The following is a 14913-nucleotide window of genomic DNA, read 5'->3' as shown; positions in this document are numbered from 1 at the left end:
AGCAACATCAAATGAAAAACAGCACCGGGTTGAACTAATAATAAATACAAATCAAGCGCGAGCACAAGGTATGGAATTTGAGCAAAGAGGAGATCAAGAACGAGCACAAGGTATGTTGTTGTTTTCTCTTTGATAAGTATTCACAGGTGTTTTGTGTTCCTTTTATTTGTATGAATGTATGTTGAAGTGTGTTAATGGAGGTAACGTCCAAAAGATAAAGCAAGAATTTGTCCTCGTGTATGCACTACTGTATGGGGCAACTGGAAGTTTGGGTACTATACTAACAGAAGTTGGCATATAGTTGGACTAACTGGGGTTTTGGGTGAAGATCCAGACTGGGAAGGTGGGAACTCCATCGGCATAGCCAAGAAGCCATCCTAGTGGTGGTGCATGTAAACCACCATGAAGGCAGCTTGAGAGATTGAGGGGTTTCCTCCCCATGCCACACACAAAGGAGTGGTTGAAAATGCCACAACTAAAGGTCTTGGTATGCTTATATCAATTTTTGTAGTATGATAGAGTTTTGATGCTCTCTTTTGCACATCTGAAGAGGCAGGTGGAAAGGCTCCACGAAGAAGAACTGACCCATCGCTTACTCTTGAGATGCAAATGTGGTACAGCTGATGCAATGCGCATATACAACAAGTTTTGCAACATTCATGGGTATGCCCAGACCACCACATACAACGGCTCTATTCTTGACATGTTTAGGGTTTTTGTAATCCTTGAACTCTTCTTAGGTATTCTCAAGAAGTTGAACAACATCTCTTAGCCTCCTAGAAAACTCCCGCATTACAAAGGCCTTGTCAGGAAGGCTTCTATGCCTCTTCTGGTCCAAGTCTTGGAGGTTCGTGATGTCTCCCATCGAGTCAAACGACATCAAGCACATGTGGATATGGATTGAACACCACAAGTTGATCTCGATGATCAATCCAAACATTGAAGGCATGTGCAAATTGGTCAAACCCCACACGTACTCATCCGAGCTTCCATCCTCATCGTTGTAGTCACTACCATAGTCTTCTTAAAGCTCAAGATTCAAGTCAAGTTGGACAGAAGGGACTTAGAATGAGGTGGTGGAGTAGGAGCAGCGAAGGAGGGTGATACAAGCTCTTTGTTTTCTGATCAAGGCCCACAAGAGAAGGGGGAAGCACGACCGTATCTCCCAACTTCCATCCAAGGTGGAAAGGGGGGAATGTCCAAGCTTCGTGGCAAAGGAAGAGAATCACTACGCTTCCATCCGAGTGGCATTGGGGGCAGCTCTGTTGGAATCTATATTGGCAAGCCATGAAGCCATCCGAGAGGTAATACAGGTAAATTAATGGTTGAATGTAGCTTCAAAGACTGACAAGTTTCCTCCCCTTTCACCTTGGCCACATCGTATGGCTTGCGTAAAGGCATGGGTGACAATGCAACAACTGAAGGTCTTGGTTTATCTATATCAATTTCTACTGATAGAGTTGTGAAGTTCTCAATTGCTCATCCTGAGGGGTAGGTGGAAAGGCCCCACAAATTTCTAGAAAACTATCTAGTCGTAGACTCTTCAAGGTGCAAATATATAATAGCTGATACAGTGCGCATATGCAACAAGCTCTTCAACATGCCTAGATCACCACCTACATTGGCTCTGTCCTTGTCGTACTTAGGGTTTTTGTAGTGCTACTTGTACTCTACTATGGTATTCTTGAGAAGATGTACTACACCTCTCAGCCTCCTAGTGAATGCATGCTTTACAAAGCCCTTGTGAGAAAGGCTTCTATGCCTCTCCTTGTCCAAATCCTAGAGTGTGTTGATTGCAACATATGCCCAAAATGGTTGCGACAAAGTAACCTGAGAAAACACAATCTTGGCCTGTTTTTCCAAATGCAATAACCTCTTCTTGCATGTTGAAGGCTTTTGACATTCGACAAGGCATTGACCTAGTTCACATAAGTCACAACGAGATTGCTTGTCAAGTCTTGTTCGTTCAAGTTCTTGCCATGCATCTTATGCATCAGATTGTTATGCTTTGGTTGTGTCTAGCTTACATGATGTTGATGAACCTCTATCTTTTGATGAAGCACATACTTTAGAAATTTGGATGGCTTCCATGCAATCAAAAATGTGATGCACTCATAGAAAATAACAAATGGACTTTATGTGATTTGCCTCCTAACAAAAAGGCCATTGGTACAAAGTGGGTTTAAAGGTTGAAACACAAGCCGAATGGTGAGATTTATCGCTATAAGGCTCGACTTGTTGCAAAAGGTTATGCACAACAAAAAGGCATAGATTATGAAGAGACTTTTGCTCCCACTTGTCGTAACTACTGTGCGTTTTCTATGTGCATTGGCAGCTCATTTTGGTTGGGATGTACATCAATCAGACATTGTTACTACTTTCTTGAATGCTGACATATTTGAGGAAGTTTATGTAACACAGCCTCACGATTTTGTCAAGAAAGGACAAGAGGATAAAGTGTGCAGACGTAAGAAAGCTTTGTATGTGTTGAAGCAATCTCCTCGTGCTTGCTATGAGAAGGCTAACGCTCATTTGGTCAAACAAGGCTTTTGTAACAGTCCAACAAAAAGCACATTGTATGTAAAGCGTGAGGGTGATGTACTTCTCATTATGGTTCTCTATGTAGATGATTTGCTGATCACTAGACCAAATGAGAGACATATTGTTGAATTTAAGGCTGATTTGAATTTTACTTTCAAGATGAAATATTTGCGGTTGTTGCATCATTACTTGGGTATATAGTTTAAGCAGTGTGATGGTGGCATTGCCTTGTGTCAAGAAAATTACATAGAGACATTGCTATGTAATTTGGACTTGAGGATTGCAAACCTATTGCCACTCCCATGGAAATAGGTTTGAAATTGAGTCTTCATGATGGTGGTGATCCTACAGATGTCACTCTTTACCAAACAGCTGTTGGATGCCTCATTTATGTATGCACCACAAGGTCGGATATTCAGTTTGCAATCTCACAGGTCAGCAGATTTATGCATAGCCCACGGTCTAAGCATTGGCAGGCTGTCGAGAGGATTTTTCGCTACTTGAGCATCTTGGCGGCTTGTTTTATCCCAATGGGGGATCATTGTTGCCATACTTACATGCTTTTTCCAACTCAAATTGGGTTGGTTGTTTTGACACATGAGTCCACAAGTGGTTTTTGCTTCATGCTTGGCAGTTCATGTATATCATGGTTGAGCAAGAAGCAACCTACTATGGCCACTTCTAGTTGTGAGGCTGAGTACAGGGCAATCTTCACAGCTACGGTTGAGTGTGTATGGCTTAGACGCCTTATGGTTGATTTGGGTGTTGAGCAAGACACTGCCAACACTATCTACTTTGATAGTCAAAGTCCATTGGTAGTTGCAAGGAACCCAATTTTTCATGCTCGCACAAAGCACATCGAGGTGCATTACCACTATGTCAGGGAGAGGCTCTCACCAGGAGAGATCAGTTTGGCTTATGTGCCAACACAGGACAACCTTGCATATCTTTTCACAAAGGCATTGTCTCGTGACAAATTTGAATCTTTCTGCAAAGCTTTGTGCTTACTTCCCTTTGTGGACTGATCATGTCCTCAGGGAATGGCACTTCCCTTTACTCTATGTACCGCATCACTCAGTTGAGTGAGTATAGAAAAAAAACGTTGGACAATGCATTATGACATTTACGAGGCCCATTCTAGATAGAGAAAATCAAATACTTATGTATTTTTAGGGCATCCTTGTCTCAAAAATCCTTGTCGAGGCCCCTAGAGAGTCATTTATGTGAGATTCTCTTTCTCCTATAGCCTAGAGAGCTTCAACTTTTTATTGTAATATCGTCTCACATATATCTAAATGTGGGTTCAAACTCTCTCTCTCTCTCTCTCTCTCTCTCTCTCTCTCTCTCTCTCTCTCTCTCTCTCTCTCTCTGTGCCAAACTCACAAAGGTGAGTGAGTGAATTTTATTAACAAAACCAAGAAATTACAAATTCAGGTCATGCTCATGCATGCCGGGCCATGATGTCTCCCAACACCTTTGCATACATTGGTTGATAGGGGAGCCACCCCGTGGCACTTAATAGGACTCACAAGTTAACCAAAATAGGACTCTCTGGGACTGACATTGGTGCCCCCTATTTCAAATATGTGTCACGACAAAGTCCCTAGGTGCTAGTCAAATCTGTTTTCTATACCATTTTCAGCACGACGTATCAGGAGCAATTTCAGTGGTCAAAAATTGTCAGATGCTTAGAATGACTTGTTCAACTACAAGTATTGCTAAACAACATTAGAGATGGTTGTTTATACATATAGCAAGGCTATAAGTTGTTAATGAAAAAGTTTCATTGTCCGTACCTAGAAGTGATCAATGTTTCACCTTCTATTGTGATTTAGACGTTTTAGCAAGGCTTGCAAAAGATTGCAACTGTAAGTATTTAGTTTCTTTTTAGAACTATTTACATTCCTTTTTAATGTGTGCTAGGCGCATCACATTTGCCATACGTATTAGCAAGAATTACCACGGATATACAGGTTCGGATCTGTTTTTTGCTAAATGCATGCACACTAGGTGTGATGGGACCTAGTGTTTAGCAAAGGCTGATTTGGAACGGCATGCATATTCCTCAAGTTGTTGCTTATGAATCATTTTGCACTCTATGTGCAGTATCTCTATGAGATTACTTTTGGGTCTACTAATCCCTAATAGAGGTCATGGCTCGGTTTGGGTGTTTGTGGATTTCTCAAGTTAACCACGATGGTTATTCTAGACATTGTTAATTCCTCAACAATGTTACACGATATTGTGATTCCCATGTCCGTGAGGGAACAAACCTCAGTACTGTAGGTTATCCAAGGGGATAGGCAGATTACAAAGTGTGAGGGAACACACCTCAGTACAGTCAGTTATCCAAGGGGATAGGCAGATTACAAAGTGTGAGGGAACACACCTGAGTACTGTCAGTTATCCAAGGGGATAGGCAGATTACAAAGTGTAATCTGGTGCTGAAGGATATGCAAAGTCAAGGACTTAAACTTGGCTGATGAGTGGGAGTAATGTCAGCAAGTTACTTTCATGGAAAGTGACAAGAGGTACTCTTTTTGGTACATCTTTGTTGTGATAAACTCGTTTACCATGCTCATGAGCATTCTAAATGGAGTCTATACACTATGTTTGGATAGGAACTGGTACCATCAGATGGTTACAAATGGACAACAATGTAGAAAATCAAGATGTTACTCTTGGTTTCATTGAACCTCCTACTGAACCGGGTTCCGCTCAAATGAACCGTTGGATCCATGAGGGATGTTACGGTAGAAAACATTAGTGTTCTTATGAAGATACCATCACTTGTGTTTTCGCGGACGAAAATGCTTCTCCTAGGGGGGAGTAATGTCAAGACAATGGTAGGACCAGACACGGCCAAGGGCCAGGATGGACATGCAGTCAAGGGGGTCCCTATATTTAGAAGGCCAAGGGCCTATATAGGGCATGGCTGGGTGGTGATGAGCATGTTCCACTCCCCTTGCCCTTTCAGCCTACAAGTGGTGGATGTCTCTCAAGGAGAAGAATATCATACCACAGAGTTGAGCAGCCTTTGAGGCTATGTTTCGCAAAGAATTCTTGCCTACAAATGAGGCATATCAGAATTGGACGGCTTGGGACACGTGTTCCATGCGCCAACACCATCATTACTTGAATATATCTCTTACTATCAGGTTGTTATCCTCAAGCTGGAAGGACTAGACACCTTTCAGCAAGTACGTGGGTTTATCCGCGGTCTGACGCCAGAACTTAAGAAGCTCGTCAAGACTCAAGACCCCAAAACACTTGAGGAGGCCATAGTGAAAGCACACATTCATGATTATCCAGATGAAAAGAAATCACATAATAATCACGTGCCTGCTAATATACATGGTAATACATGCACACAGTATGGGCACAATAAAAGGAAATTTATAGTGGCCAATTCTGAAGCAGCTAAAAAACCCAAGGGGTCCAAAGGTCCTCTCTCTCCTGACGACTTTGATAAGGCTAAAAAAGAGAAATTATGTTTTCAATGCTTGGGAAGCGGTCATGGAAAAAAGGATTGTCCCAAGGGGAAATTTGCTGCTCATGGCAAGGAGGAAGCTGTGCACATGGTGCAACTATTGCCTCTTGAGTCTTCCTCACGATTCTCTACAGTGGAAGTAACACACACCGAGGTGGTGCATGAATGTTGTCTCACAGCTTCCATGTGGAAACAAACCTTCGGACCACATGAGTTAGTATTGTACCGTTGGAAGTACAAGGCTACTCCACATCCTTGGATTTTTAGGTATGAGTATGGAGAGGGAAGACGTGGTCCTGGGTAGGGGAATGGTTGCATAGCCTAGGACCATCACTGAAGTGTAGCTATGAGCACAACATCTTGATGTTTGAATCCCATGGCGCACGTGTTGTTGCTAGGAGAGAAGGATGTATCTTCTTCACCACCACTGATATGTACAACTGAGCTTATGCAACTCGTTGTTGATAATGAAATAAAACAAGTTTTATTGTGTTACTCATTGTCTCATTTTCTCTCTGACATTGAATCTGTTGAACATTCCTCAAGGCCGCATGCTTCTCTCTCATCTCTTCCACCAATGGCTACTTCCCAACAAGCAAAGGTTGATGGTGATTTAAAAAATTTACTAAAGGAATTTTACGATGTTTTTCCTAATGATTTGCCATCAGGATTACCGTCGACATGATCGATGCAACCTAGCATCTATGTGGTTGCAGGCAGTAAACCTATCAGTAAACCACCCTACCACATGAGTTACTCTGAAGCTGCTGAGGTGGAACGTCAGCTTTTTGACTATCTTAGCAGAGGGTTTATCCAACCCAGTTCTTCACCATGGGCTTCTCCTACCTATTAGTGAAGAAAAAAGACGGTAGTATGCGCATGTGCGTAGACTACCGTGGCTTAAATGTGGTTACTCTTAAGAACAAGTACCCATTGCCATGCGTGGATGAGTTGTTTGACAAGCTCACTCATGCTCGTATTTTTACGAAAATAGACTTGCGGTCAAGTTATCACCAAGTACGTATTTGACTTGCTGATATACCCAAAACTGCATTCCGAACAAGGTTTGGACACTACGAGTTTTTGGTTATGCCTTTTGTTTAACCAACGAGCTCGCAACATTCATGACACTTATGGATAGTGTCTTGAAGCCGTACTTGGGCAAATTTATCATCGTTTTTCTCGATGACATTCTAGTATACGGTGCTTCTGAAGAAGAACACTTACAACATCTGGGGCAGGCGTTCGAATTGTTACGAACAAATCAATTACATGCCAAGGAATCTAAGTGTGATTTTTTGAAAGGAGAAATTCACTATCTTGGGTATGTTATTTCAGCTACTGGGCTACATATGGACCAATCCAAAGTGGATACAATTCGGCAGTGGCCTTCTCCTAAAGATTTGGAAGAGTTACATATTTTTTTAGGATTTGCAGGTTTTTATCAAAGGTTCGTTAAAAACTATGCTAATAATGATGTTCCCATGACGAACCAATTGAAAGGCAAAGGCAAAGCTTTTCAGTGGGGACCCACTCAACAACATAGTTTTGATACGCGCAAGGATGCATTTGCTACAGCTCCAATACTAGCTATTGTAGATCCTTTGAAACCATTTGTTTTGGAAACGGATGCCAGTGACCGTGCTATTGGAGCAGTCCTGCTACAAGACGGACGACCAATTGCATTTGAAAGCAAGAAGCTTGATGCAACACAACATAACTACTCTGCTTATGAACGCGAACTCTATGCAATAGTGTCTGCCTTGAAAACATGGAGACATTATTTGTATGGTGCTCAGTTTGAGATTGTGTTTGACCATGAAAGCATTAAATGGTTTACACAACAAACCAATTTGAAGGGTCGGAAATCCAGGTGGACTGAGATTATTCAGGAATATGACGCCAAGCTCCCATATCGTAAAGGACGATACAATGTGGTGGCTGATGCTCTTAGTCGTATGCCAAAGATCAATTTTCTCTTGTTCACGGAACTTCGTAGTGAATTTTTGGATTCTCTAAAGGGCAAATATGAGCAGGATGATGCATATTCCAAAGTGTGGAGCCATGTAAAAATGAGGGATCCTTCTCACTCCAATGATGGTAGTGTAGCAGTAACCTCCACACACAGTTCTACTCTGTCAAGTGATGACCTACAATGATGGAAGAATTATACCATCGACAATGGGTACCTACTCCACAAGGGGAGAGTTTGTGTACCGATGGACACAGATGTGCATCTGCTGACCCGCCATTGTTGGCATTGCTGTCATCTTTATGCGTATGCATTTGACAGTGTTCAGTCGGGAGGCACTCTTCTAGAGTTGGAGACATTGACAGTGACAGTTCTTTGAGATTCTATCTTGCCGGTTTAGCCACTTTGATCAGTGTTTCAGTCATTGTACACATTTGTTTTGGGTTCAGAAGTCAGTTTTCAGGGGAGACTCTACCAAAAATTTTCAGGTTTTCTATCATCTTCTTTAGTGCTATTACTTTTGCTCCTTGTCGAGCGATGGCTTCATCATCGGAGAACTCTTTGTTCAACATTGAGAAGTTATATGGCACTAACTTCCCATTTTGGAAGGAACAAATTTACAATGTCTTAGTACAGAAGAAGCAGATACGGCCGATAAAGATGAAAGGGATAAAGCCTGAGGATATGGATGAGTATGATTGGCAGGAGTTGGATGAGCTTGCCAGGTCCACCATCATGCTGACTTTGTCAAAGAATGTGTACTTCAATGTGAACATGGAAAAGACTAGTTATGAGCTGTGGAAGAAGTTATGTGACTTGTATGAGAAGCAAAGTGCAACATCACTGGTTTATTGGCTGAAAAATTTAGTTGATTTGAAGATGGATGAGGGCATACCCATGTGCAACCATCTCAATGAGTTCAACACAATTTTCAGTCAGGTTTCTGCCCAGGGAGTCAATTTTGACAATTCGATTAAATCAATGTTCTTGCTAGTTACGTTGCCAGAAAGTTGGGATACTTTTCACATAGCCATAAGTAACTCAGCACCTCCTGATGGTTTGACATGTGCTGATGTTGAGGGCAGTTTTCTTACTGAAGAGGTTAGCAAGAAGAATCTTGATACTTCTCATGGTACTAGCAATGCTCTCGTTGTTTGTTGTCGATCACAAGAAAAGGGCAAGCAGAATCAGCGAGGAAAATCTCATAGCAAATCACGTGGCCGAAAAGACATTGAGTGCTATCATTGTCACACAAAGGGTCGTATGAAGAAAGATTGTCGAAAGTGGAAACAAGAGAAAGGTAAAGACAAAAAGCAGGAAGAAGGAAAGCTTAAGGAAAGCAGTATAAAGATTGAAGAGATCAACAATGTTTTTGTTGAAGATTCTCATGGAAATATTTATCTCACATCTGCCATGGATTCAACATTTTTGGTTGCCACTGATGACTATGCTTTACAGAATTGGGTTATTGACTCAGGTGCATCATTTCATGTGACTCCTCATAGAAAGTGGTTCAGTACATATGATGCAGTCCGTAAAGGTCGTGTTCGTCTTGGCAATGATTTTGCTTGCGACATAGTTGGTGTCGGTGATGTGCAACTGAAATTTCAGAATGGTTCTTCATTCATGCTCAAGAATGTGAGACATGTGCCGAAGCTTACCAAAAGCTTGATTAGTACAGGACAATTGGATGATGCAAGATATTACTGCACATTTGGTGATAGTTCGTGGAAGATCACCAAAGGTTCTTTAGTGGTAGCACATGGTTCAAAGTCTAGGACTTTGTACATGCTACATGTATCCAATGTTGGGCGCCGGAGACTACCGAGAACTAACACTGACCATTCATTCTACATTAAAGAATAAGGACTCATAACCCTAACACTATTGTGTTTGGAGTCCACCCAAACCTGTGTCTCCTCTCTTCTCCATTGCTGCACACACACACACGCTCTCGCATGCGCGCTTCACTTAACACATGGCTCATCAACCACATGTTTATCCAACATCAAAACTGTGTGTATAGGCAAATCAATGGCATACCCATGGGATTAGGATGCTCCCCTCTATAGTGCAATCTCTACCTTCATGCTCTAGAATATGATTACCTTGCGAAAACCCTTAACTCATCTAACCCAAAATCTATCTTGGCAAAATTTGGCATGCCTTATAGATACTTTGACGACCTCCTCGTCATTAACTTAGAAGACCCTCTACAATTCATAAATAACCACACCATATACCCTGAGTGCCTAAGCATTGAAAGTAATTTTGGCACCCAAGCCAAATTTCTCGACCTCCAACTTACAATCACTGACAACAAATTAATCAGAAAACTCTCCAAAAAAGAGGATGGCCTACCCTACAAATCTATCAAATATCTCCAAAGGTCAAGTAATAGACCTATAGAATGGGCCCACAAAGTGATTCTCTCCCAACTAAAACCCATTCTTTTTTGTAACACATACCCATTAGAAGCTGCAAAAGACATAAAAAATCTCATCCAAGCATTCTGTAACAACGGTTTTGAACGTGCAAATTTATGGCGATTGGTTAGAGGGCACTTGCAGAACTACACAACATCCTCATACACATGCTTAATCAGTGATGTATTGGAGCACCTTAAAATTGGAGGACACTAGGACCCCTTAGGGGGCCTAGTGCCCCCAGGGGATTGTACCTCCTAGTGTGGGTGGAGGTGGGCCTCTCCCTGTGATGTTAACAGGCATACAAACAAGTCTTGGTGGAAAACCCCTTTTAAAACACACACCCCTCTCAAAACATACCTCAAACCACAAAAATGGCCTTGGAAGGAAACACCTCCTACAAAATACGTGGGTGGAAAAAGGGAAGAGTGGTGACCTTATTCAAAGAGGAATCTATAATTGACCACCCCACTCCCCTCACCTAAAATAAAATTAAAAAAGACCTCCCAATCCTCCCCCCTTTTCTTTGCACGGCTAGAAGGGAACCAAGAACTTGGAGAAACCTATATAAGGACAAGACTCCCAAAAAGATCTTTGCAAGAGGATTTCATACTATCTCACCAAGTGTTGTACTTCCTGCAACTATCCAAGCCTACACCATGGACCCTCTCAACCACGTGCTGTCTCATGCATGATTTATTAGGGTGACATCAATAACACGTAGGAGTTTCTTATGACACCTGCTTTCCACCTTATGAACTAACTTTTTCTTATTTCTTTTTTTGGTGATGGTGGCAGGTAACATGACTCTCCTCTCTTTAATGCATGTGCATGATGGACACCCATCGCCAGTAACATCAAAACTATTGTAAAACTTCTCCAAGTTGCTCTAAAATAGACTCACTTTGCCTATGGACGTATATTTTTTTAATTAAATGTCTGCTTCTTTGGACATACATGTGCGATGCTTTCATCTCTACTCCCCTAAAATTCCAAGAGATTTTGAATTGTTCCATTTAATACTCTCTCTCTCATGGCCTAGTAGGCATCGTACCTAGGGCTACGCAAGTCTAGCATTTGTAAGCCTCAAACAATTCAAAACGCTCTGATTTTAAACTTAGCCCCATTGGCTATGACCTTTAATTCTTGGATTTTAGACTTAGCCCCATCGGGTTGTTAATTTTTCACTTGGCCCCTCTGGGCGTTGAACTCTTGGGTTGGCCATGGCCCCTCCAGGCTACTTAGCCTTAACACCACGTTAGTATTTTTCCCAAGAGATCCTTGGGCCCCACCGGGCATACCAAAAAACCTTATCAGCGTGTGAAGCGGTGTTTAATTTTAAATGTGAAGCCACCCATAGCCAGCTAAGCCCACCTACCAAAAGTAGTAGCCCGACTCTGACTTCCGTGGCTCCTGCAGGCTCTTCCTCCCTCGGCTTTTCTACCTATGAGCCGCTCACCCTACATGCGTTCTCCTCGGCAAGACATATACACACAGCGCTAACATCTCTGCGGCACTCAGAAGTTCCCTGCTACCCACCCATGGCCGAGGCTTGTAGACCCGCTAGCAGTCCCCCTCGGCCAGCTAAGCCCACCTACCAAAAGTAGTAGCCCGACTTTGACTTTCGTGGCTCCTGCACGCTCTTCCTCCCTCGGCTTTTCTACCTGTGAGCCGCTCACCCTACATGCATTCTCCTCGGCAAAACATATACACACAGCGCTAACATCTCTGCGGCACTCAGAAGTTCCCTGCTACCCACCCATGGTCGAGGCTTGTAGACCCGCTAGCAGCCCCCCTCAGCCAGCTTTTCCAAGCCTAGGCACGGAGGAAATTCGGCCTGCTCTAGCCTTGAAGGCGTTATCACGCTATGCCCCCATAGAGCGCTATGCCATGCTTGCGGAGCTTGAAAGATGCTCTATCTGACAGTCTCCCTCTAACCATCTGAGCTTCCCTCCGTACTATACCCCTAATCTATGTGGCAACCATTCGACAAATACAACATGATAAGGAGCTTCATCTCTTCTATGCTCTTCTCTGCCTGCTTGAGCCCCCCTACCTGCATTACGGATCCGCTTGCTTTCTATTGTATAGAAGGCTAGTCCCACTCTATATTATGGTATGAGGCTTGTTAAAGCCATGGTACAGAATTTTGTGGTACCACCACCATACTATCTCTGCATATTACAAAATAACGACTTCATGCTACATATCTGCTATATTCTACATATTGTTGCCATTGTTGGCTCCATTGGCTTGTCCTTGCGTAGCAATGTATGTCAAACACACTTCTACCGAGGCCTTCACATGTCGTTTGAAGGCTGCACACTCCTGTGAGATGCAATAACCATGTTTCCTCCAAATCATGATTGCATTGTTGGCAAGAGCGGCAACTTGCTCAATATTCCCTTTGGTTGGACATGCATTAAAATCAAGGACATGTAGGGTGTTGAATATGGACATTGTGGCATCGTTGCATGAAAAGCCTCCGTGTAGTTGCATGCACTCTGTGCTATGCATAAATTATTCATAGCATACACATTATCGAGAATGTAATTAGCATGCACATTGTTGATGGGTTCAACCTGGGGGGTGGTCGAACATGCTGAGGGCCATGACTGCGTTGTGCAAATGGCCCACGCTAATCACGTTATCTGCAATTTTTCCGTTGACATGGTAAATATGTGGATGAAAGAAAATTTAAGGATTAGCTTTTGAAAATAGAAACTCAGAGAAACTTGTGAATGGATGAATGAATGAAACTAGTGTCTTTTTGGCTGTTTATAAAGAACCTCAAGTAACTTTATTTCAAAGAATGTTTGCACCATGTCCTCCATAATATTTTCACATAAAATAAAGTGGAAAAAAAATCTCACTAAAAGATCAACCCCCTTTGATTGACTTGCCTTCAAAAATTAAAACATAGTTACAAAAAACAAAACATAGTGGTGAGCATATAGCACATGATGCTATCAAAAAAGTAAAATGGAGTATGAACAACCAATAATTTGTGGTCTGTCATTACATAGAGAATATGTTCATATGGAGTAATCAATACAAATCGAGATTTAGGTTCTCGGTGGCCGCAATTCTTGTGGCGGTTGCACTACTGGGACGTGTGCAGGTGGGGCCCATGGATAGTGTGGGAAATAGTGTCCATTAGAGCGGTTGACCATGGCTTGGCCAACTTGAAACTACAGTTAGAGGTCTACTTGGAGGAGGATCACATGGCACAATTGACTCTTGATGATGTCTTAAAGATGATGGAGGTGGCTGTGACTGTGTTGAACGTGATACCTCGCCCACATGAAGAGTCGATCCTAGACCATTAGGAAGCTGTTGCTGCGGTTGAACACATGCCAAAGAAAATTTGTGATCTCGGTTAATGTTAACGCAATGTCATTGTAGACGCTCGCACTGCATTGCCAAGCCGTGGCCTGCCACATCATGCAAGACAATCCAAAGCTGCATCCCCAACCTTTGTGAAGGTACCCAACAAACACCTGTTTATGATAGCACAAACATTAGTGGACATTGCAATGGAAAAAATTGAGCATAGAAGTGCCCTCCTCGACTTACAAGCAAAGAACTCGTTGTTCTTCACTCCTGGCCAAAATGGTGCTCCAAGGGCATCTAGCGTCCATGGCAGGTCCTGTAGTGGCTCTTGGATCATGTCACTATCAAACTTGAATCCATCATTATCTGCTATCACATCTCTTGCTTGACGATCATATAATGGAATCTCTGGAAGCCCTTTAATTTTACGTGTGAACATGGCTAGTATCAAGGTCTCAACCTACAATATGGTAAATGTTTAAAACAAAAACACACTAATATCTACCATGAAATTTGTGGAGAAATGGTTAAGAACTTACTGGATCTGTGAAATCATCTATCACAACGTATGTGTGTGACACCATCAAGAGAAATATGGTGCAAAGATGGAAAAAATTTGCACAAGCAGGCCTCCTCGGTGATGAGTGCCAAGTGGTCTACTCGGCACGCCATGACTATTGTGCCATCTGGTAGTAAAAACTTTGCAGCTAGGGTGAACACACTGGCAACAAGATTGGTAGAGAATACATTCCAGTGGGGTATGCCACCAACGCCGACTTAAAGTTTGCAATGTGTGGGAAGGTCTGCCTACACAAGCCGCACCCCTCCAAGCCACTGATCAGGCTCCATTTTGCCGGAGCGTGAGAGAGACCCAATCAAATGTTGGATCACTTGAAGGCTCCTGCAATACGCAATACCATGCGAAAGAAGATTGATTGAGTGCTTATCAATTTCAAAATTGAAATTAGAAAAACTTATTCACAATTGTTTTTTGCATCGTATAGATTAGCAAGTATTGCAAGATGTACTGGGACTACTCCAACACTTATAATTTCTACCATTTTTGCGTCAGATTGAGTCAAAACTGTGTCACAGATAAAATTTAATCAAATGCTAAGTACCACTAAATTTTGAAAAAAAAACACTGATTT

General features: G+C 42.3%; 1 pseudogene; it reads right to left on the bottom strand.

Annotated features, from left to right (window-relative positions):
* Positions 1-306: 306 nt before the first annotated feature.
* Positions 307-14346, bottom strand: LOC147459494 (uncharacterized; annotated as a pseudogene).
* Between the last annotated feature and the right edge of the window lie 567 nt (positions 14347-14913).

Source organism: Adiantum capillus-veneris, chromosome 4, assembly GCF_014529385.1.
Source record: "Adiantum capillus-veneris isolate H3 chromosome 4, ASM1452938v2, whole genome shotgun sequence".
Classification (NCBI taxonomy): Eukaryota; Viridiplantae; Streptophyta; class Polypodiopsida; order Polypodiales; family Pteridaceae; genus Adiantum; species Adiantum capillus-veneris.
This window is presented reverse-complemented; position numbering and strand designations above follow the sequence as displayed.